We start from the raw sequence: 27,040 nt of genomic DNA, 5'->3' as shown, positions 1-27,040 counted from the left end.
AACACCCCTAAGGACTTACAAGCTCAAATCAACTAGGCTACAAATCAAAACAACATCCATCTAATTATTTCCCACATCTCACCTTTTGGGAGAAGTCTTCACTTTTTTATTGCTTTTGTAACTTTTTCTTCTTCTTCTTTTTTTTTTTTTTTTCAAGTTCAATTATTAACGTAGAGTTTGGGCCCTCCACCTTTCGGCGCGAGAAGTTCAGTGCTTGATGAGGCTAGAATCTCGGCTACTTAGTGAAAAGGGGTTGTTATCCACCTTTATCAAGAATGAAAGCTTTCAATGCACTACTAGCCCAATTGGGATATAACCAATTCAATAATCAACAAAGCATGTACCCCACAAATGAATGCTAGTGTGCCTGTGCTAGTGTAGAATACTAGAGTGAATCTCAAAACAATCACAAAATTAAGATGATGTAGACCACAAGTGCAAGCAAGATATCAATCTTTCGAAAAATTTACTCCTAAATGGCATCCGCACGGCATACAAAGAGTATTGGACTCTCAAGTCAAGCAATTTTTAAATTTTAAGCAATATAGTCCTCAAAAGATCAAAATCATAACTAATCATGGACCAATCATAGAAAATCCCTCAAATACACAAGTCATGCTCAAAATTTTGAATTTAAAAACAAACACTGCAAAGCACCATTACCCCCAAACTTAAATGGCACAGTGTCTTCAATGTGCAAAGAGAACAAAAGAAAAGAGTGTACCAGTGCAACTAAGGTAAAGAATGGTCGGGACAGAAGTATCCAAAGTGGGTGGCATAGCCCCCCCAAACTTGGGATTAACTGTGGTCCTGAAATTTTGGCACTTGGATAAAACTCATCAGATAACAAAAGGGATAATAACAGTGCACAGTGGACATGCAAGTGTAAATGAGATAGCAACTAAAAATAGAGAAAGGTATAAGGGTGGTCTTTAAAATAGGGAAGTACTCTCTCTCACTTAAGTTACTGGGATGCACCTGATGGAGTCAAATAGATAGATATAAGAATATGAAAATAGGACATCCATAAAGAAAGCATATATAAACCAAAAATAAAGTATAGTACATCCAGTATCAAAGCCGCCAGACACGGCTGCAAAAATAATATAACAGTATAAAAAATATGCAGATATCATAGATATATAAGAGGAATAAGGAGAATGGAAAGATCAAGTAGAGGAGGTAGGATGGGCAGGTCGTGCTTCGCAGATGTCTCTGGATAGATCTCTGAATACAGTCATGACATTCGTGCGGAGGGAAGCAATGTCAGCTCTAATGGAGACAGTCTCTGCACGGATAGATACCACAGCATCCTTCAGAGTTTGAAGTCGCTCTCCAAAGTCGGGTATGTGAGTAGGAGCCTCAGGTGTGGCTGGATCGGGAGAATGATGATCCTGAGCCTGCTCCTCATCGTAAATGGGTGACCCAACTGGAAAGTGCTGCTCTGGGTCCTTTACAGGCTGCTCTAAATCAATGTCCATGTGTACAGCAGCCGGATCGACTGTGACGTCATCCGTTGCTGGGTCTGCTGCTTCTGCTATCTCCTCTACCTCTAGATCCTCAGCTGCCTCAGCAACATCATCCCGCAGACTCTTGATAAGAGCGTTGTAGCTCTTATCCCAGTCCTTCTTCTTGAATGAACAAGCTCCAGACTCAGTCTTCTCCTATGGCTAGAAGGGATAGCACTGATCACGTAGAATCTGTATGATGAGATGGCCGAATGGGAGATATTTGGCCCTTTTGGGCTTGGCCTTGCTGATGTGGTCGACATACAGCTTCATCATGACGCTCCAGATGAGCGCAGGAATGGACAGCTAACACCCTGTTAGAATGCATATAGAGCTGTAAGATAGTCGTCGCGCCTCTGTGTCTTATGGCCGGCCATAAAAATGTTACGGAATAAGACAGAGTCGAAAAACCACAGGTTATCTGGAAGATAGGTGCGGGTGGCGAAAGTCTCGCCATTGGTATAGTGACCTGTGAGAAAAATGGCCATGTCCGCATATGATGAACTGTAGAGAGTAGGATATGTGTCCTGTAGCTCTGGAGGACAGGCATGTGGACAGTGGCAAGATTGGGATAATGTATCCACTATAATAGAGATCAAATGACCATCAATGGTGGTCCTCAGCTGTGTTATGCAGGGCAGGCCAGAGGTTCTGGAAGAACATCCGTACTAGCCTCGGGTACACCGAGTATGTGACAGGGGTAAGAATGGCTGCAAGGCCCCTCCGTAATATATCATCATATGTGGATCGGGTAAGTACCGATCGGGAAAAGAAGTTTGTATCGAAGACCGACTCGTGCACCACTGAAAGGCGTGAGTATCTATGTAATGGTTGGTCTAGCTGCTGGGCTGGCTGAGCTGGGTGTGGTAATGGAGATGGTATGTGCTCAGCCTCAGCGTGAGCTTGTGAAGTAGATGCCTCAGCAGTAGAGTACAATCTGCTGTCAGATAAGGGAGACTGAGGTGGAGTGGGCTCGGCTGGCTGGTCCTCCTGAATAGGGTCCTGGGCATGAGATGGATCTGCCTCATCGTCCAAACTCTACCTGCCCTTGCGGTGATAATGACCGCGAGCTATAGTCTTGACCCTAGCCATGGCCTGCAAAATAAAAGAAAACTTACAAGGGAACACTGCCGATATAAAGAATTAAAGCACAGTTCATAGAATCATGTATGTCAAATAAGATAGACAAAACAGATAAAGAACATGAATCTATGCAAGTGATAAGGAATAAGTGACATGATGTAAAGCATGCTAGATAGGATAAGTATGAAATGCATCCAATGTGGAAAACACATGCATTGGGCATATATGAGATAGCATGAAACACAATATATGATGGATGAAGTGTGTGTTGCAAATCTACAAAGTTTGATCGATCACAAAAGTTGTGAGATCGATCTCACTTGGATCGATCTTAAAAATGAGAAATCGATAAAAGTTCGATCGATCTTAAAAATGAGTGGGATCGATCTCACACAGATCGATCGGAGAAAGATGTTTGATCGATCGAACTCTGTAACAGAAAACGGAAAGTCACAGATCTGTAACGTGGATGGCACGGGGCCTCACGAACATAGTCGTGGGCCTATCAACATAACAAAGCATCAATCCTAGTCATTGGATTCGGCCCATAACTTCAAAAATCAAATCAAATAAAAAATAATTCAAAAACATATATACATATATATACATATATACATATATATACACAGAGCTCAAAGCTTCATCAATGGCAAACAATGGCGATAGGCATCATTAAAACAACCAAGATCTAACAGTTATAGCATGTATTCATGAAATTGAAGCTTGAATCAAAGAGGTGAAGTCTCGGATCTTACCGGAATGGAGAGAGATGGTGAGATGAAGATGAGATCTTAGATCCGAGAAGAGAGAGAGAGAGACTCGACGCTTGGGATGCTCGCTGGAATCTCGCCGGAGATGGAGAAGAGTTGGGATGCAGCGGCGAAGGGGGAACGAGGGTTGAGATCGATTCTTGTGGAATCAATCGAATGACCCTGAATCGATTTTTAAAAACATTCCCTTGCCAGTTCGATCGATCGAACTGAATCCTCAGATCAATCGAACTGACATCGATCACTCCTTTGATTTTTTTTTTTTTTAGGTTGAAACTTTTGAAAAATTTAAAAATTAAAAATTAAAAATTGAAAATATTTTTGGGTTTTTGAAAAATAAAATAAAAGAAAATGAAATAAAATAAAATCTTTTTGGGTTTTAAAATTTGAAAGTCAAAACAAAGTCAAAGATAGTGAGATGAAGAATAGAGATCGATCTAAACAAAATGTTCGATCGATCTGACAGAGAGGCAAAAATATGCAGGTTTTTGGGTTCAAAAATTTTCTGAGGGTTGGGTACTGCAGTTCGGTCTAATGGTGAAGTTGGATCGATCAAAGAAGTTTAGATCGATCTATGAATGTCTTCGATCGATGAGACAGAGAGCTAAAAATATGCAGGTTTGTGCAGGCTTAAAATTTGTCTAAGTGTTGGAACTGAAGATCGATCGAACTTAAAGTTTGGATTGATCTAAGGACTTCTGATCGATCTGAGAACAAATTCGATCGATGGGACAGAGAGGTGATTTGGATGCAGGGTGGATGCAGTTCAAAATTTTTTCTAAGTGTTAGATACAACTAGAAGTTCGATCGATCGAATAATCCTTGGAGATCGATCGAACTTATGCAAAATGCTCAATTCCAACATGAAAGCTCATGCAATCCTAATCACAAGTCCTAGCAATGCATATGAACCCAAAGCCAATATCTAGACTTCGCAAGAAATGAAATTAAAGATAGTAATGAGGGAGAAATAGGGTTTTGACACCCTACGAAATACCTTGCTAGTCTTTAACTTCTCTAGCAAGACGTTGGGCTCTTTTAGCCCGGATCAAATATCTTATAGTGCATCCCCACCTTGTTGGGGTGATAAGTGTGTTGAACTCCACCCAACAAATGGTTCCCTAGAGAACTTGTTGGATTAAGCTCAAAAGAAGTTTTCGGTCCTTGGTCAATGCAATCTTTGGGCTTCCACGCCCTTTCACAACAAGAATTCGAAACAATTTTCTTAGAATGCAGGGTTGAAGATGAAACTTTTGAAACTTTGGTTTCACTCAAAAACTCTATTCCTTCACTTTTAAGGTCATGACATTTTTCTACAACATTAACCTCTTCATGCTTGTCAAATGAGTTGGGGGTTGGATTGAAAATATTCAACTTTACCTTTATGTAGCCAAATGAGATCTTCATTATCCCTGTCCTATAATTGATGTTGGCATTCGTGGTTGCCAAGAAAGGACGGCCAAGTATAACGGGAATTTACCTCTTAGGATTCGGGACCGGTTCTGTGTCAATGACAACGAAATCAATGGGAAAGAAGAATTTCTCAATTTTAATCAAGACATCCTCAATGATACCCTTAGGCTTTTTGATTAATCAGTCGGCAAGTTCCAAAACCACCGACGTTGGTTTCAAGTCTCATAAGCCTAATTTGACATATACCGAGTATGGAAGAAGATTAATACTTGCTCCTAGGTCAAGAAGAGCCCGATTAATGATATGATCACCAATGATGCATGAAGTGGTAGGTAAACCGGGGTCCTTAAACTTTGGAAGAGTGTTATGTTGCAAAATTGAGCTTACTTGCTCGGTTAAGACTACTTTTCTAGGTGCTTGGCTTTTATTCTTCCTCTTTTGGGTGCATAAGTCTTTTAAGAATTGGGCATAAGCCGGAATTTGCTTGATCGCATCCAAAAGTAGAAGATTAACTTTCACTTGCCTAAACACATCCATAATTTCATTTGTTTTGGCCTTTTGCTTGTCAATTGAAATGGATTCTTTTAAGGCATCCGGAAATGGAGCTTTTGGTTCAAAAACCTTTTCAAAATTTTTCTTTGAAGTTTCTTCAACACATGAAGTTTTCAAATCATTTTGCAAATCTTTCTTTTCAAAATCACTTTTCAACATAATCATGTATATGCAATGAAGGAGGAATATGATATGACACAGGATTGGTGTTAACTTGTGGTTGCACCTGTTCACTCTCTTCATTGGACATACCCATTTGGTTGTCCACAATTTTTCCGCTTCTCAAGGTAGTCACCGCATTGACATGCTCTATTGTGTGACCTTCCGATGAGGAATGAGTCTCCACAACACATTATTGCTTTGGTGGGGCATTCAAAGGCATTTTTCCCTTCTCTTTTGCATTTAAAGTGCTAGCTATTTGCCCTACTTGGGTTTCTAGTTTTGCAATGGATTGAGAGTGAGAATGAAGTAATTGTGTGTTTACCTCTAAAGTGCCCAAAGCAGTCAAAACTTTCTCTTCAAAAGCGGGACTTCTAACATTTCCTTGGGAATATGATTGATTGGGAAAATGAGAATTTGAAAATTGGTTTCCTTGTGATTGATATGATGATCTAAAACCTTGGGAACCTTGGCCTTGCATTGGAGGTGGAATGTACTTTCTTTGAAAACCACCTTGGGAAGGGTTTGAGCCCTCCCCTTGGTTTTTCCAAGAGAAGTTCGGGTGATTTCTCCAACTAGGATTATAGTGATTGCCATAAGGATTGTGTGATACCCCTCGGATCCGAGACACGGGTTGATCAGGCCCAGGCCCAAACCTGAGGGATATCAAGCAATTAATATGTTAAAACGAACACGGAATACAAAGTGAATAAAGAAATAATATAATGAGCTGAAAGAAACAAAAATATAAAATCCTTTAATATTAAATACTTAAAATCCCATATAACAAAGATTAAATATTCCAACTCCAAAACCTCTCAGGGTATAAATCGGGAATCCATTATGTGGACCCCTAATAAGAAAACCAACTGAACTGTAAAATTTAAAAGAAAACCATATAAATAGAGATCCTATGTCGTCGGAAGAATGAGTGGTCATCTCTACTCAGTACGAACAAGTTCAAGCCTGGAACTGACGTACACCTGAAAAATAAGGGTGGGTCAGGCCCACAAACAAGTTCTATCCTACTACAATCCAAGCAGAGACTCGATACGCATATACACTCTAACCAACTCAACAATAACTATATAATCCATGTCTAAATATATACATATCCACACTATGGACTCTCATTGGACTATGATACAGGTCTCAACCTGAGTAGAAGGTAACATGCAAAACGCACATGAGTGGGCGTGACGACCTAAGCCTAACAGGGTACACCTCAACCAGCATAGCCAGCTACGCGTCCTACTGCATATACGCTCCCTAACCGTCGACTCTGAGACTCAAGCTCATGTTACGGTACCATAATAATATATTTAAAATCCGTTCACATTCATCCATAAGAAATCCAATAAGTCGTTCAGTTTATTCAACCGCACAGACTTAAGTTGTTCAGCTTATTTAACCGCACAGACTTAAGTTGTTCAGCTTATTCAACCGCACAGACTTATGCATAAGGAGGATTCTATTTTTTTTATAATCCGTATCCTTATTCCAAAGTAGGTAGGACTTAGCATTTTGAGCTAATCCAAACCTAGTATGTCACCATCCCATACCGGTACATACAATCCATTCCATCTAACAGTTGATAGAATACATAATCAATGCACATAGCAGCTGAACCATAATAAGCATAAATAGAAGTATAGACTAACACGCTTACTCCAGTTACTGATAAATCAAAATAATACGATATATCAATTAATTCCATGATGAACATAAAGTAAATAGATAAACTATCATATTCATCCCATATCTCCATTACAAATTATCCTACTCTGGGCATGCAGATAATTTATTCTCCTCGTCCATAAATCCATGCCAAGTATAATAATAACCATATTAATTATCATGCTTGTCACTATTAATAATATCATATTAATCAATTTTCCATTCACAGAGAATAAATAAATCAAGGTTCAATAATTTAATATTCCTCTGCACTGAACAAAACACTTTCCGTCGAGACTTACCAGTGTTCAAGCTATAAACACCTACTGATTTATTATTCATTAATCCATTCTCTGAAGTGTTAACAAGGCTTAGAACATCTTTAAACACCCAAATATAGCTTCCTCCAGAATCTGAAAATCCTAAAATCCAAGTCTCGTAGCCCAAACGATCGCCAAAAGAACCAAAACTGGAAAAACCTTGAAGGAGCCGGCTCCAACTCACTTGGAGCCACCTCCAAAGTACTTTGAGCTGACTCCATGTTTTCATGGAACCGCCTCCTTCCTCCTTTCCTCCTTTCTGCTAATTTGCTTCAACTGCGTCTTCTCCGGTGACGTCTAGTTGTTACAGTCCTCAACCTTAATTGTTTCTACTAATTAAAATTAAGTTCCAACATCCCATATATTTTAAAACCATTAATCTTTAATCCACTCTTAACAGAACAGAAAAAAACAAGAAAGAATTAAAACAAGCAAACACAAAACATGCCAACATATATAGTTACAGACGAACCTAAATATGCAAACCAGATTAGCAATAATACTTTCCAGTGTGTTACATGCTAATTTAACTCTATTTACATCAACTCACATGCATTATACATCCATTTCTGTGAATTAATTTATGAGTTAAACATGAAAGATCATAAAGCAAGCATTATAACTTATGGCTACGTCCAGTTTTAGAAGAATAGAGACATGCAAAACAGTTTACTTTTAATCCTTATACGTTCCTGGAGTTGTGTTAGATATGCAAAGAACACGATAAAAAGGGAAAGAGTGAGGTTAGAACTTGCCCGTGAGTTTTCAGTTCAAAACCTCAGCATCGTCTTCCTAAGTTTCTCCGATGAACTACGGTAATCCTCCTCTGTTCCTTCTTTGCTCCCACAGTCGTGAATTCCTTTGTTCTAAAACCTAAGCCCCTTTATTACTGATATTTATAGGTTTAAGCAAACACTAACCCTAATTCTAATATAAGATAAAGACGGCCCATATGGTTACCCTAATTCTAGTCCTAATACTAGACAGAAATTAGAGGTCACTTAACCAAAACCCTAACCGAAGTCTTCTATCGTATTTACACACTTAACATTCAATTTAATTAAAGAAAGGCAATTAATCAATTCGACAGTTAAATCACCAAATAAAAAATAAATAAAAATAATTAAATCAAAATTCACAATTATAATTAATTCAACTAATTAACAATAATTAAAACAATAAGCTAAAAAGCCAAATAAACACAAACAAATGCTAAAATTACAATAAAACCATAAACTAAATTACCGAGACTATCCTTTTAAAATTAGGGGTACTACAGATTGTTCCCTTGATTCACAAATGTCGTATTTACTTGTTCATGATGCTCATTTTGCACATGTCCATGGGGACAATTGGAAGTAGAATGTAAAACACTTGAACAAGTTATACATGTCTCATTAGATACATGATGAGAATGGTTAGGGAAGGAAGATACTTGATTTGCCAAGTTTTGGTTGATCAAGAATTGATCAAACCTTTGAGATAATGATTTCATCTCGGCGGCTATTTAATTGGAGTGATTGACTTGATGTAAGCCAACACTCTTCCTACCACTAGAATTTCTACCATTCTTCGAAGATAAAGTTCGATGCAAAGAATTTTTACTCATGCTCTCATAAAGACGCCACACGTCATCCTCATACCTATCAATGTAAGAGCCACCCATGGAAGCATCAACCATGCCCTAGTAATTATCCAATAAGCTCTTAAAGAAATATTAAACTAATTGCCATTTGGGCATATCATGATGTTGACACTTTCTAAGCAATTCATTAAAGTGTTCCCATGCCTTATGAAATGTTTCCCCATCCCCATGTCAAAACTCTCGAATTGAGGTTCTCATGGCATTGGTCTTAAAAACCGGATAGTACTTCTTCAAGATCTCTTGTTGCATTTCTACCCAAGAAGTTATTGAAAAAGGCCTAAGATTGTTAAACCAATATTTTGCCTTGTCTTTAAGGGTGAATAGAAAAAGTTTAAGCCTTAAGACCTCTTCCGGCATGTCCATATATCTTACGGTGGAACATACTTCAAGAAACTCATCCAAATGCTTGTAAGGTTCTTCACTTGGAAGTCCATGATAATTAGGAAGCATTTGTATGGTTTGTGGCTTGATTTCATAGTGGTGTAATATATATTTCATAGGAAGCAATTGAATGCATGTGGGTGCAATATATTCATTAGGCACATTGTGATCTCTTAAAGCAAGTAGAGGATTAGCAATTGGAGGTGTAACATGGGCACCTTGATTGCCTTGAATGATGGGAGGTGGTGGAGCATAGATTGGCCTTGGTATTTCCAATGGGACTTGGCTTTGTTGTTGTGGTGGATGAACAAATGGCCTCGGCATGCCTAATGGAACTTGCATGTTATCATGATGCACATTGGGATGGAGGATACCTTATTGGTCTATGTGACCAAGGTCCTCCACATGGTCCTCATTGTTTACTTCCATTGATGAAATGGATTGACTAGAACTTCCTCTTCCCCTAGGATTTCGAACAAAGGATTCAATATGAAAATTTAAAGGACAAGAGTGGCTCTCAATGATCTACGACCATGCATGCACAATGCAACACAACAAGCAATAATGACAAACACTTCACCTTCACAACAAATCAACAATCAACAAACTTCCTCTACATACAATGATCCCATACTCCCATGCTTTAACAACAATATACAAGAAAAATAAATTGCCTTCACGTGGGTCGATGATTTAACTAAGGGTTGAGTAAGGAAAAGCTCACAAAGGTCCTTTAGCACTTCAACTCCAATTTTAGCTTTGCAAAATTTTAGATTTTTAGCTTTTTCCTTCTTTTGTTTAGCTCCTTTGCTTGAATGCTCCTTTGCTTGCTTCCTAGCTCAATTCTCCTTGTCAAACAAGAATAAACACAATGAGTAATTAAAAGAAAAATAAAAAGCAAAGTAAAGACACGATCAAAAGAGTATTAATTCTTAATTGATTCCACAAATACGATGTTGCCTTCAATCAATCCCTGGCAACGGCGCTAAAAACTTGGTGTATCATTAACCCAAACCCAAAGTTTGTGCTCCAAAAGATAATGGTGTAGAGCTTTGATGAATGTGGCCAAGTTTTACGTTTAGAAATTGCCACTATTACCTTTCACTAAAAATATAGCTAGGGCAAGTAGGGATCGTCCCAAGGGATTGGTGGGTCGTACTAGGTTGTGGAATCAAGATTAGGGTTAGTAGGTCGAGTGATTAAAAGATTGATTGGTGGTTGAATTATGCTAAGATGCAATTTAAACTAAAGTAAACAATAATTTAATAAAAAGAATAAAAGAGAGAGAGAGATTTTGGGGTTTAGAGATCACCACTAAGCATACTTTTTTACACCTTTAATAAATGATTAATGAGGGGAAGATATGTGTAGCAATATTTGTGTGTGTGTTTTTGGTTGTTTCAATTAGCAAAGATGACCAATTAAGCATATATTGTCTAAGCAACATAGTTAAAATCACAATATATCAAGCTAAGCCATTAATCCTTTCATTAAGCTCACAATCCAAACACATCACAAGGTTAGAGACATATGCTACTTGCATTCAAAAGCATGGAACATCAAACAATAAGCATGGATTGTCCTCCCATTTAACAACTACACTACAACTAAGTTAATGACATGAAATTAAACTAAGAGAGAGGTACAATCCATCAAGAAATGAGTATGAACCATCAAATAAACCACGAGAACATTCTATTAAGCACTATGTTTTGACAATCTCTAGGTCTATAGCATTAATAGACATAGACATGCATCAATAACACAAGAAATAGAGACAAACACATGAACATCTATTCTAGCATACATAGACATATGGATAGAATGAAATGATCAATTGGAAGCATTAAACCACATAAATCATTGATAAACAAGATCTATATATATAAAAGTGTCAAAACATGTATCACAATACAAGTCCCCTCAAAAATATATAAATCAAGATGTAGAAAGCATGCTTAAGGCTAACTTTAGCCCCAAAAGGATGTCTAGCCACTCATGGATGATGTCTTCCAACCCTTAAGGGCAAGCTCCATGGAAGAAATCTGCTCCTTGGTTGATGAAGAGCCTCCAATGGTGTCTCTAGCCTCCTCTTCTCCTTTGCTTCCTCATTAAGAATTCTTTAAAAATCTCTCCCTATGGTTGTGTGTGAATCCCCCTCAAAAGTTGCTCAAATCATTCTTTTTGGTAGGTTAGGTGACACCCAAAAATGATCTGGCACGTACTCCAATAGTCTCTCAATGATTGGATAGAGGACAACTTTTTATGAGCTGGCAATTTAACTTTTTCGCACTGGAGGAAGTTCGATCGATCAAACATTGACCTTGGATCGATCGAACATGGCTGAGATCTATCGAACTGAAGTTGGATCGACCTCTATGGCGGCGCCTTTTTGGATAAAAACAAATCTGAGATATTTTGAAGATATTTTTGGAAAAAAGGACAAAAGCGGTTGGCAGGGTGGTACAGCTGGATAAGATCAATCATTTAGATAAGGACAAGAGAGTTCAATCAATCAGAGAATGAAGTTGGATTGATTGAACTTTGAGATCTTTGAATAGGGACAAACATGGCTCAGATCCATCTTGAAGTGCTGAGATCGATGAAAGTTGGATCGATCGAACTTTTCTTGAGATCGATCGAAGTTGCTGAAATTCCACCTTTTGCTTCCTTTTGCTCTACTTTGCTCATTTCTTTGATTCATCCCAGAATTGTTTCATTTCTGCTCTTATTTGGCTGAGTTAGCTTATTTTAGGGATAAGTACCTAAAAATGGAAATAATACGAAATCAATCTAAAGCGGGAAAATAAGATAGATAAAGATCGTAGAACACCTAAGCTTAAGGGGTTTAAATGCGCACTTTTCAACGTTCATCAGGCGTCAAAGCCCTAGCTTTCTCTCTCTGTCCACTTTGTAGTGCGAAAAGAGGTCTCCCTTATTGAAATCTCTTTCTCAAACCTACAGATTCACTCTCTCTCCCTCACTATTGGTCTCTCTTTGTCGGCGATGACACACAGAGAAAGAGACCATAACTGTAAGTCCTAATTTTGGGTTGAAGACTTCGGTTTCCAAACCCTAATCTATAAGCTTCCTTTTCAATCACTATTGCATGTTCTGTTTAATTAGATTGCCTAATTTTCTCCTGAACAGTCAAAACACCCTTCAAACATTAGATTCTCATGATCTGTGACGATCTTGGTTTTTAGGCCAGCGTGTCCTGTGATGAACCGAAGATTTGACCCGATAAAGGATCCGATATGCGGAAGCGAAAATAGAAAACAGGACTCTAAGAAGTCAAAGTAACCTTCCATGAGGTCGTGGAACTCAATGAGAACTGATGCGGAAGCAAAAGGTCAAAATATGACAAATAAGCCCCCAAGGGCAAAATAGTTATTTTTGAAAAATGTGGATTCAGGTGCCACTGGGCACACCGCTGGAAAGACAACAAAAAAATAATCAGGATAGACTTAAGAATCACATGATTCGGAGTCCGTACAAAGGAGAAACGGCCTGACGAAGAAAAATGAGCACTTAAGGCTAAAAGGGTAAACTAGTAATTATCCAGGAAGATCTGGGTACAACCGAGCACACTGTTGGAAAGATAGCGAAAAATTAGTCAAGTTCAAAAAAAAGTTCACTCAATTTGGAGTCCGGACGAGGGAGAAACGACGGTTTGAAGTTGAGACGTCGCGGCGGCCCGACGAAGGCCATGGCCCATACGGCGCCCATGCGCGAGCCCACCGGCGCGCATGCCGGCATCCAAAGACATGGCTGGTGGCAGCCCTTGGCTACTGCTACATTTTTTTTGATCTACCCGGAACTGAGGCTTGAAATGGAAGCCAAAACGAATTTTTCTGGAAAAACACGAAGTAGAAACCCCCCCTAAAATTGAGTTTTCTACCCGACCTCAAGGACAGAATCGAAAAAAACTCACTGTGAAATCCCCAAAATGCCCCTAGATCAGAACTGAACAAGAGGGTTAAAAGTTGCTACAGTGACTGTCTTCAATTGAGAGAAAAAACGAGCTAGAAGATGAATTTTTCTAGAAAAACACAAAGAAGAAACCCCCCTCAAAATTGAATTTTCTACGTGACTATTGAGAGAATTAAAAAAAAATGCAATGTAGAATGCCCGAAATGCCCCTCCATGAAATCTGGTCATGGAGGTCCAAAAAGCTGCTAAAAAAAACAGAAAAGCTAAACTTTGGGATCGATTTCCGGCACCAAGACGACATTTTTTGGAAAAACACAAAAAAGAAACCCCCCCTAAAATCATGTTTTCTAAACGACCATGTCAAAAGAAGAAAATAACTGATGTGAAAGGTCCAGAATGCCCCTGATCAGATTATGCAAAAAAAGTGCGAAATGAATTCACAAGAGGCTCAAAACACAAACGATAAGGTTTTCCCTGGAAACGACCATGCACGCAAACGTAACTTACCTATTTGGACGTGTTACAATGGTCTACGACTTAAAAATACCACCGATGCAAAATTCGACCCCCCAACGGGCAAAAAGGCAAAAATGGAACTTGGAATGAAAACTCGGAATCCAAAAATACAAAACGAGATCAAATGACCATTTGGCCCTTGGCCACACTTCAAACATGATTAATAAGACCCTATAAAAGAATGAGAATGGAATTCCCACACCCGATGCAACCGTGGTGAAGGAATGACTTGCGATTTTTCAAGATTTTCACAATATTTCATGAAGTTAAAAAGTTACATAAAATACAATATACATGTCATTGGCCTCCGGCCTCATCTCATACATGTCAAATACATTGAAAGGAGTGTACTTAAGTACACATTACATACATGGAATCAAATATACATATTTTGACATATAAGTCTACAAAATGACATTTCATGCTAACATTTGCATGAAATGGAAACTTGAAAGCTACACGACATCCAAGGAATGCTAGGCGTCATGAACCAAGTCTTCGTACTTGAAATATGCCCCAGTATCGTAGGGGTGAGTAACATAAAGCTACTCGTAGGAGATGAGCATGCATCGACCTAGCATTTTACAAATTTATCACCTTAAGGTGAAACATGTTAAAGGGGCTCATGCCACCTAACGTCTATGTCCAAGTGAGACTCAAGGAGCATCCTAAGCTACCTTAGAGTCTGAGCAACAAGAATCATGATATACATACGTGTATGAAACGAATCATGGTTGGGATAATCCAAAGAACACGACAAGTAGAATGCTTGAGCATAGATTAACATGAATTGCATTTTCAATACAATTGAACTAGGTCTGGAGTAATCCATACAACATGACAAAAGCATATTTGAATACAAGTTAAAAGAATCACATTATCCATGGAATTAAACAACAAAAGATCATGTTATACAATGCAACAAGGTTTAAGTTCTCAAAGCCATCAACTTAGAATCTAAAGCATAAAATAACAGTAGTGGTTCATGTCACCTAACGTCTATGTTATAAATGAATCCATAGGATCAATCCTAAGCTTTATTAGAACGTCAAAACACGATTTTCAATATCGATGCAATTTAACTAACATTGGGACTTCCAATACAACGCATAAAGCACAATTTTGCAAAGTTAACATCATGTAACTTAAAATGGAACGACAAATAAGGAACAACAAGTTACAACATCATCTAGTTATCAACTTGAAAATGAAATGCGAAGTCAAACAAAGTGGATACTCGGACGTCACGCCGGATCAGACCGACAACATAGTTATTTTAGGGTTACTAGCCCATGGGTAACCTCTCTATGTGCGCACTAGACTATATAGAGGGACTATCCCCCGTACTAGAACCACGTCCTAGCCATAGCCAAACAACGACATCCCAAAGTTTTCAAAATCAACAAGTTGTGCAACAACGCATATATCAACAGGAATATGTAAGATAATCAACTATCTACCAAGCACAACCAAATTTGGAAACCTATACAATACATGCTTTAAGTCCACAACTAATATGATGCGATGAATGTCGAATCTTCAGTGTGCGATTCGTTATACGCTATGCATGAATGATGTTAAATACGAAATGTGCAAATCATTACACTAGGCAACAATATATTCAATAAGAAAAACATATTCTCATGAATATAAACATAGCAACTATGTTATCCAATGCTCAAAACATAACCAAATGAATATACAACAAGTCCATGTCCAGGATTTTGATATAGAAACGACTTTCAAACACAATTAAATCCATGGCTCAATTCGATAGAATTTAATTTAAATAAAAATAATTAAATTCCCTAGATTCTAATTCAATTCCAAATAACCTCAAATTAATACATATTAAAGAACATGGCATGGTCATCACCTATATCCATTCTAAAACTCAATTAGGTTATTGGAACAACAAAGTAGAACTCTAATTAAATCATGCTAATTTAATTACCAAGGTTCTAAAGCAACTTCAAATAGTCCACAATTAATATATACTAGTAAACAAGTCATGGCCAATACAAATATCAAGTTAAAATCTTAATTAAGCTAATGGGACCACAAAATAGATTTTAATTAATTCTTTTAATTAAAATCTCTAGATTTTCAAAATTAACCAAATGCTCTCAATTTAACATATCTTAGAGAACATGCCAAGGACTAATGTAATATCACATTACAAGCTTATTCATGCAAGTTACACCTATGTAGATTAAACTTTTACTAAAGTTAAATATAAAATAAAGGTTACAATTCTCATGCAATTAATCCTAATTTAATATATGTGAACAACCACACCAAAGCTTAATTTTCTAGCATGCCACAATTCAATTCCAAGTTGTATATCACCATGAGGATTAAATATTAAATAAGAAAATTAATTAAATGAAATTACTCGAAACCTTACCGAATATTCTAAATCAAATATATGTGAAGCTATATGGCATGTAGATCAAGAATATCAAGTCAGAATTCAAATGGAGTGAATAGTGCACTCGGGGCAAATTAATTAATCAAATTAATTAATAATTACTAATTTTCAAAACACCTCCAATTACTTTCAAGTTCAACTATGTTGAAGAGCATGCTAAGGCCTAATATAATATGCTAACACATACTAATTTCAAGCTAGTTAAGGCCATGTGAATTAATCTTTCACCTAAGATAAATATTAAATAAAATCTTTAATACTTATTCAAATGTTCCAATTTTAATACATGACAATGAGCATATCGAGGGGCAATATAAAATCATACTACATGTTTAAACCAAGTCATGAGCAACTGGGAAAATTAGATCCCGTACAAGAAAAATAAATAATAAAATCTCTAGATTTTATATTTAATCATGCAAACAAGTAGTCTAAGCATCACAAGCATGCTATATAACAAGAATTTAAACCTAGAACATCTCCTACCTCAATTTGGGATGAAAATCTCAAAAGCCATCAAAATGGAACGGCTCCGAATCCGATGAAACTACTAGGTTTCGCCGTGAACATAACCCCCATGAAAGCCCCATCAAAATCATAACTTGACCTCAAAACCAAACTTAAGAAATGGTAAAAACTGAATTCTAATAAGGGGGAAAGGTAGAGCACGGCGAGGGAAACAACAAACGTTAAGGCCGAAGACTTTCCATCAAGGAAAAGTGAACCAAAAGAGGAGAGAGAAGATGGCAGCACCCCTTGGGCTGCCATGGGAGCTCCAGGTCGTGCATGAAGAGGGGAGAAGATAAAAAATGAAATATCTCACCCACTTTTTATAGAAATCTCAAAAAGTGCCCCGAACGGGCCCCGCCAGGTCTGAAAAGTAGAATTTGAGTAGATGCGCTCAAATGGCAAAAATTTATGAACAAAAAAGATTTAAAACGATAAAATATGAACAATGGAAGAAACGGCGTCAAAAACCGAGTTCCTAGCAGAAAGTTATGCCCAAAACAAGTTCGGCGGCAACCGGGTCCAGAAACTCTGAAACTGGAGAAAAATGACCAGAACGGAATTCTATGAATTTACGAGTTAATGAAAAGTGAAAATGAATCCCGTATGAGGATCCAGGCTCCAGACGAGATATTTTGCAATAACTTTTGTTAATTGCACAATGGCCCATACAAAAAGGGTTAACTGCGAAACTACCCCAGAATGAAAATATCTTCCAAAAGATATTTTCTTAGATACTCTTGAAATAAAATATCTTCAAAAGATATTTACGAAAAACACCCCAAGAAAAGAAAATAATTTCAAAGAACTTTGCATCCATGCCCCTATGGACACCGGGAGCAACCAGAGTACTTTCTTGCAAAAGTAAAGATACGTATTTCGTAGAAACCACTCAAGATGAAGGCACGTAAAGTCAAAAATCAACTCCGAGCATGAGAAGTGAGGTTGTGCCAAAAACTGACAAACGGAGATAAGACAGAATAGGGAAAAGGATGAAATAGCGCATAGTGTCGAAAAACGAAAAATGTGAAAATGACTCGGTCCTCAAAGGAAGTTATCAATCCACAGAAAAGAGTCTCAGAAACCAATTCCGAGCACTCGAGATGACACTAAGTGACACGAAACAGAGCTCAGAAAAGAAAATTAAACGAAAAAAATTCATTCGTAAAATTTCAAGAAAAAGGAAAGGAAGGTAAATGACCGGGTCGTTACATGATCCAACAGTCAGTGTTATTTATAATATATATGTTATTATATTGATTTCAATCCATCAATTACTTTTTATTCGGTCACTATTGAAGGACGAATTTATGAAATTATACGTTTTTAGGGTTTAAGCTGACATTTATGAAGTTATCAGGTTCAAAGATTTGCATACAGTGTCTAGGTCTAGGTCTCTATAATCAATACCACGCCTATAAAGCAGTTAGAAAGTGACTAATACCCATATTGTATGGGATTTTTCTTTATTGGATCCAAAATATACATGGTTATTAATATATATTGTCTTTTATAATGACTAATTATAATTTGTTTTAAATCTAGATAATGGGCATATGTGAGAGTAACACCTTAGGCAACTGCTATGTGGAATTATTCAGTGGATTGATCCTCCTGATGCCATTTCAAAAGCAATTGATTGTGAAAAAAGTGAAAGGTTATATTCTTGTAGTCCCAACCCTCTTTCTGTGTATACTTGTCCTTTGATGTCTTACATGTTATTTTGTTATGTTCAGTGAGATGCTTGTTGTTGCCGTGCACTTCTATAAATAGAAACTGTAACTAATTCCTTTGTGTTTGACCAACTCTTGAAATTTATACGATCTGCTTTGTAATATTCTCTTGTGACCCTTCAATATATATCTTTAATTTAATATTTTTTGTTAATTACAGTTGCATTCACATTACAATGTCCTTTTATGACATAATTTATTTTGTTCACAATTTTGCACAAGTTGACTCTTTACCTTGATGTTCAGCCCTTTTAGCACTCTTAGCCTATTGGCTGGCTTGATGTGTGAAGTTATAAAAGTTCTTATGGTAAATTACACTGAAGAGGAGACATGGAGTTGGGTGGCATGTGATATTTTATTAGATACCTGGGCGGCACTTCTTGGGTTATATGTTCCATTATTTACTTTTTCAGTATCTTGTCACATGTGCATGTAATTCTGAAAACACTCTCGTTCCTTTATTTATCTGTATATTTGGAAAGAATCGTAGGGTAGCTTGATCGTTATTTTTTTTTCAAATCCTCATTTTGCATTAGAAGCATTGTTATTATGGGTAAATATTATCAAGTATTATTGGTGTGAGATGAGGTTTGAACAATATGACAGTTGCTTTATTAAGTACATTTTTCTTCCTCTACTTGTCCAATAGCAGCTCATAAACTCAAAGTTTTGCCATTCATCCATAGCCATTGTGTACTGCTGGTCAAAATATATTACTTCCATAAGAAGGGATAAATGTGGCAGCCAATCTCTTTACCTTGATTGTAGAGTCTGAATTAAAGGGTAACTTTGATGTTTACCCTCTATTTTGCTTTTCTAGTACTTGTTTAAGAATTATTATTGGTAACTCTAATGTAACTTTAATGTTTATTTTGGTAAAAAAAAATATTTAATTTGTGGAATTTCAAAAATGTAAATGTAATGAGTACTAATGTCAAATAGTAATTAATAGCCTTTTAACTTTTTGATATATAGATTAGGACCATTCTTGAATAAACACAGAGTGACATTTGGGAACAGATCATCTTCCTATTGTATATTGTAAGATAGGCATACTTCTAGAAATAAACTTTAAGAATGAAGGACCGAAAATAAATTCCGAACAATTCTTGTTCCCTTATTATGCTTTTATCTTCCTTAATCAGGTCTTTAGAACCTTTTATTTAGGATGAGCCCTAATTGAATGATCTATTTATTTATTTATTTATTTATTTTCGTTGTCTTACTACACAATTTTCTTAGTATTTATTTTTTTGTTGTGCTCCTTGTATTAGCATGTGTTTTGCTGCCTCATATTTGATCCAATAAAGTGTAGTTGATGTTGTAATCAACTCAACTTCATTCCATAACTCCTGCTCCCACCTTTTTGTTGCCTTGTGTTATTGAACATATCACTATAAGAATTATGGGTATTTGTGACAGTCCTTTAGGGACAGGACAAAAAGCTATCACTAAATATACCCTTTTTTAGGCACGGTGCTTGTTTTACCGTCCCTAAAAGCAAAAATCCAAATTCCTACCCCAAAATTGATTGCAGGAAAATTTAGAGCCAGTACCTCACTGAAATGAATTTTTTTTTAATAAAAATTAAATATAAAATGGTCTTTAGTGACGCTAAATGGACTGTCAATAATTCTCTATTAAGAAACGATGTTGTTTTGGCCCCTTTGTATATATATATCATAACCCATTGACAACCCTCTACATCTCTCACTTTGTTCTCTCTCGCAGTGCCCTAGCTTTCTCCTGTCGCCCCCTTCTCTCGAAGTCTGAAGACGATGACCATACCAATGCCGATGGCCTTATATCTCACTCACAAACATTTGGTTTGGTTCAATCCGTATTCCACATCAGATCATTCGGTTCGATTCAATCTGTGACGACCCTGGATTTTTCAACCTAGTGTGTCCTGTGATGACCCGAAGTGGATCCAAAATGCGGAAGCAAAACAAAACCAAGTCCTTAGAGATGTACATCATCCCTAAGACACAAGAATGGCCCTTCAAGGAATTTTAAGACTCAGCAGAAGAAAAACGAAGACAAGTGTATCAAAACCTTACCGAAAGAAGGACCAAGGGTAAAATGGTCATTTTATCCTAAGAGGAAGGAATTTAATTCCCAATAAGTCAAATGAGATCAAAAACATCCTTTGGTAACTTCATATGAAGTCCCAAGGCCAAAGGAAAAGAAATCCCAAATGAACCCTATCCTGGTTCGAACCAAAACTGACATACTCTCACTAAAACAAGTATATCTTGATTTAAGAGAAGAATTTGAAACTTAAATTGGTACCATTGGAAAGCTTACTTTGACATGGTCAATTTAGACTCAAGAACGGACCAATTCGGAGTTAAAACGAAGAAGTTACATCAGATTGAAATTTGATGACCAAAACTGAAAACTTTGGAGAACTTGAACCGGTTCAACCTCTTTGAACCAGTTCAACATTGGCAGTACACCCAAGCTAAACCAAAATGACACCTTGAACCGATTCAACTATTCTTGAACTAGTTCAACTTGAACAGAACACCCAAAATGCAGCAAAAACAGTGTTTTAGCAGAAAAATGAGTTTGCGACACGATTTTTGAGGTCAAGATGACATTTTTCGGAAAAATGTCATGAAGAAACTCCCCCTAAAATCATATTTTCTATGTGACAGAGTCAAGAACGGAATTTATTTTCCAAAGGAAATTTACAAAATACCCTTAAGCTAAATTTTTCAACAAAAAGGTGAAATGAGTTCATAGGAGGCTCAAAACACAACGAAAGGTGTTCTCATGGAAACGATCATTCACGCAAATGTAAATAGTGATTTTCAGCGCGCGGGAATGGTCCACAGCTTCCGGAAATGGCCGAGTCAAAATTCTACCCCCCAACGGCCAAAAAGGCGAAAATGAACTTAAAATGGAAACTTTGAAAACCAAAATCAACAAATGACTTCAAATGACCATTTGGCCCTTGGCCACACTTCATACATGATTAATAAGACCCTATGAAAGAATGAAAATGGAATTACCACACCCGATGCACCCATGGTGAAACAATAACTTTTGATTTTTTAATATTTTCACAAAATCTCATTAAGTCAAAAATTACATAAGATACAAAATACATGACATTGGCCTCCGGCCTCATCTTATACATGTTGAATACATTGTAAGGAGTGCACTCATGTACACACTACATATATGGAATCAAATATACACATTTTGACAAATAAGGCTACAAAGGGCATTCCAACCTTCACAAAGATGGAAACCTCCAAGTCCACAAACCATCCAAGCATAATGAGAGTCTCAACTTTAATTCCTGTACCTAAAAAATGTCCCCACAACGTGGGTGAGTAACATAAAGCTACTCGTAGGAAATGAACATGCATCGACCTAACTTTTTACAATTTTATCACCTTAAGGTGAAACATGTTAAAGGGGCTCATGCCACCTAACGTCTATGTCAAAGTGTAACCCAGGGAGCATCCTAAGCTACCTAAGATCATTTCTAGCACAAATCACATCATTCGTGCATTCAAGTAACATGGGAGAATGCTATACAAAGCAACAAGATGTAGATTCTCAAGGTCATTAACTTGAAATCTAAAATGCTAAAACAATTATAGTGGATCATGCCACCTAAAGTCTATGTTTCAAATAAATCTATAGGATCATTCCAAAGCCACATTTGAACAACAAAGCACAAATCACAATATCTACGCAATTAACCAACATAGAAGCATGCTACACAAGTATCAAGATATAGATTCTCAAGGTTACCATCTTGAAATCTAAAATGCAATAACAACTACATATAACAATTTAGTACAATTAGAATTTCAAATACCACACATCAAGACATAGATACTCTAAGTTATCAACTTGAAATTTAAAGTTGTGAGAACAACTAAATATAACAATTTAGTATAGATGTACTTAACAACATTAATCGCCAATAGCCAAAACCACAAGTCACAATTAAACATGATTGTCAACTTGGAATTGAATGCAAAATCAAATAGTGGAAGACTTGGACATCATGTCTTGGATTTCTGCTGAGAACTAAATGGTTATTCCGGGCATTAACCCGCTGGGAAAACCACCCTAGTACGCACTATCTCAATTGGGGAGAACTCATACCTCCCACACTAGAGCCAAACTCTAGCCACGTCATTTGCAATAATGTCCCAAAACTCCAAAATAATCAAATAAGTTCACAACTTATACGTAATTTATATAATGCACGAAAACCACCTTCTATGCACAAATAGGTTGATACCACACAATCCATGCCTTAGAGTTTCAATTCTAAAATGGCATATATAATGTCAATTACAAAGTGTGCAATTCACTACACATGGCATCAATATATTCCACAAAGAAAACATGTTCTCATGAATATAAATATAACAACAAAATTGTCCAATGCTCAAAACACAACAAAGTGAATACATAACAAGTTCAAGTCCATGATTTGAATATAGAAACAACTTCTAAAATACCAATAGATCCATGGAGCCATTAGATAGAATTTAATTAAACAAGATAATCAAATTCTCTAGATTTCAAATCAAATTCGAATAACTTCAAATTAATATATGTTAAATAACATAGCATGCTTATTACATATATCAAATCAAAAGTGTCAAATAAGCAAGATAGCATTATATAGAATTTAATTAATTTAAATTAATTAAATCTCTAGATTTCAAAAGTTATTCAAATGATCCCTAATTAATATATATCAAGCACCAAATCATGGTCATACCATATCTCAAGTCTAAAATAGAATACAAGTAAAATACAATTTACTAGAATTTAAATCAAATTAAATCCATTTAGTCTCTAGATTTGAAAATTCATCTAAATCATCCCAAATTAATATATATCAAAGATCAACTCATGGCCATGCCATTTACCAAGTCTAAAATGAGTTATATGCAAAATATGATAAATCACTAATTTCTCAAATTAACAAAAGACATGCATACAACTTATAAAATCATCAATAGCATGCAAGAAACAAAAATATAACCTTATAACATCCCCTACCTCACTAGAAAAGAGTTTATATAGAATCCAAGGCAAATCAACACAAAATGGCAAACCCTTCTAGGGTTATGTAGAGAAGGATGAGGGGAACAAAAAGTGTTCCAAGCTTCAAGGTCTAACGTGAGTGGAAGGCTATCATAAATCAAGGTCAAGGCCTAAGGTTTCAAGCTCCATCCATGGAGGCTAGGGTTTTCTTTATAAGAGAGGGAAGGGATATAAATTAAGTGTGAAAGAATGTGAGTGGAGGAAATAGAAATCCTCCACTCACTATGTGGTCTTACACCAAGGTCAACACACACAAGTTTTGGTCAATTGCATAAAAACCCCTTTTAACAACATAATTCCAAAGTGGCCTAAAAATTAATTGCAAGACTTAATTTGGAGCATATACTTGTCACTCATCCAAGGCTTAATCTCAAGCCTACACTTGTCAACCATCCAAGCCAACAAGTGCACTAATCCTAAGCCAACAAGTGGTTGAATCTCCACCCTCCACATGTCATCATCCAAGGCATCAAAGTGTTTCCACACAAATGTCAACAAGTGGACCAATGAGAGTGTGACACTTGTCACACTTTTTGAAAATTACAAAAAGGTCCTTTTTGAAAATATCTTCCAAATTAAATTGCAAAATGGTCCCTAAGATGAAAAATAATTACTTTACAGTAATTACACAAAAATCCGTCAAGTTATGAATATTTACCAAAATTTATGCATCCATGCCCTTTATAAGAAAAGTAAATACTTAGCATGTTTTTATAAGAAAGTAAAAATACACTATAGAATGAAATTTAAATATCGTGGATGCATGCAAAACCGGAATCAAATCCGAACACGAAAAGTGAGGTTATTCCAACAAAGTGACAATCGAGAAAAAGACGAAAAGTGAATAGTGTCACAAAAGTGAAAATGTGAAAATGACTCGGTCCTTAAAGGAAGTCGTCAATCCAAGGAAAAGAGTCTCGGAAACCATCCCCGAGCACTCAAGATGACATTAAGTGGCGAGAAACCGAAATCAGAAAGGAAAAGATCAACGGAAAAAAAAAAAAAATATCCGTGAAAATCTGAGAAAATGAAAGGAAAGAAAATAACCGGGTCATTACACAATCTCTTTATTTCTAGTTGAAGCCCTAATACCTCACTCTCACTCTCACTCACATTCGATTCAATATTTGTATTCAACATCAAATCGAATTGCTCCAGGTATTTCTTTTTCTTTATATATATCGATATGGTTCTTTATATAAACCAGTAGTTCAGTGCAAGTCTACTTTTATATTTCTAAAAATCCATCAATTTCTTCAAAGCTTATGAACAAGACTTCAGCCTAACTTGGTTGTTCTCCTACTTCTCATGCTATCCATATCATGAATGCCTTTTTCTGCCTAATTAATTCGCATATATATGAAAATATTTGGTTCGTTAACATTGGGAGGTCGTAACTCTTAATTGACATTTTATTCTTTATATTCCATTATTTACACAGGTTGCATATGCATTGGTTATGGCAGGTGAGAATCTAGACAACCACATTGATGTAAAAAATGTTCTTGTTGAGATGGGGACATACTTTCAAGTATAGGTGATTATTTGTGTTATTTACGGAAACCAAAACTTCTCATTCAGTTCTTCTATTTCATTATGGTATGGTTAGAATTTGGCACAGGACAAGAGTAATAAATTTGTTGCACTGAAATTAGGTTTGCTTCATTGCGGTTGGTATTACACTTTTTCCAATCAAAGTGTAGTTAGGATATACATCAAATTTGCACAAGTTTATTATGATTGCCTTAAAAATTTATGAATTAGTTATATACCGTTCAAGCATAATTCACATTTTGGTGGATAATTAAAATATAACATTCAAGGGCATGTAGGATTGTTGTAATAAAGTTCCCTGCAGCAATGGTACTTCACTTACTTTAGAATTGTACATGCAACTTAAATCTCCTTTTCTAATAAGGTTTTCTTGTGTTCATGTCGGTGATATGCTTTCTGCTACTTTTGTAGGATGATTATCTAGATTGTTTTGGTGAACCAGAAAAGATTGGTAAGGTGAGCTTCAGCATGATGGATAATTGATATATGACCATATAATATTCTTAAAAATCAATGTTTTAGTTGCTATGAGTGCTTATTGAATCTTTTTCATTATCAGATTGGAACGGATATTGAAGATTTTATGTGTTCTTGGTTGGTTGTGAAAGCATTGGAACATTGTAATGAAGGATAAAATAAATTGTTATATGTAATATGACAATTCTTTCTTATTTTTGCGTCATTTTTGGATTTGCTTATTAACTATGTTTTCTTTTTAGGAGCACTATGGGAAATCAGATCCAGCTGATGTTACGAAAGTAAAGGCCCTCTACAACTATTCATAAATTTGTTCATTTAGGTGTGTTCCTAATTGTAATTATTTTCATGTGGGTAACTATTGAATTTGATACTTTTAAGGTAAAATTAATATTATTTATGTACAAATTTGTAGATTTCTTCACATGGGTATGTTTGATTTTTTTTTTTTTTTTTTATCCTAACTTTGTTGTTACTTGTTACAGGTGCATGTATTGCCTAGAGAGATGTTTGGCTTCTCAACTTTTGGAATAACAGTGGCACTTTTGGAAGATGTAAGAGAGATCACAAGAAATGGGGCAAAATTTGTGGATGGACAAGAGAGAGAGAGTATGCACAATTCCATTTCCATCCATTTCATCTATTAATCATGTTGCATTTCATGTAGTTTCATGATTTTAAAGCACTCTCTTTGATTGAGCACATTCCACATAAGCTAGATGATAAGCTTAAGAAAAATTTAAATCAACACCTAACAAATTAATTAATATTTCGAATAATCACTTCATTGACAACAAGAAAATCAACCCTGCATAATTTTGGAACATTAGTAATTGACTAATCAATAAATAAAATCCATTCTAAGTAACATAAAATCTTCTAGATGACTAAATATGGGATTTTCAAATTCAATAACCATGCTATACAAAGGATTTGTCCTTTCACATCTACTATGTATGTAGAAGTTAGGAAATCAAGTAACTGAAACATTTCTGCCAATATCATTTGAAGATAGATCTCAAATATTGCATTTTTGAATTTATAACTAGTTGAGCAGCATATATTGATCAACAATTAACAATTTTATGTAGTTGTCTCTTCCTAATTTTCATTTTGGACACCTTTCTTATAATTAAGTAGTGGTTGTTACACTTTAATGTGCAACCTCATGTAGCCCCTGCATGAAGAATTAGCAAGAAATTGTAATTTCGTTCAATTAATTTTTTTTGTAATTAATAACCAATGGCAGAATGGTTCTAGATTCTGCAGAAAATGTTGAAACAAGGTAAAGTA

The 27,040-nt window shown here is 36.2% G+C and overlaps 1 pseudogene; it reads left to right on the top strand.

The window, feature by feature from the left end:
* Positions 1–2,028: 2,028 nt before the first annotated feature.
* Positions 2,029–26,350, top strand: LOC132277436 (farnesyl pyrophosphate synthase 2-like; annotated as a pseudogene).
* The last annotated feature ends 690 nt before the right edge of the window (positions 26,351–27,040 follow it).

The sequence above is a fragment of the Cornus florida genome, unplaced genomic scaffold (genome assembly GCF_030987335.1).
Source record: "Cornus florida cultivar Cherokee Brave unplaced genomic scaffold, ASM3098733v1 CherokeeBrave_3.0.0_Hap2_Chr10, whole genome shotgun sequence".
NCBI lineage: Eukaryota > Viridiplantae > Streptophyta > Magnoliopsida > Cornales > Cornaceae > Cornus > Cornus florida.
Note: the sequence above shows the minus strand (reverse complement) of the source record. Positions and strands in the feature narration are given on the sequence as shown.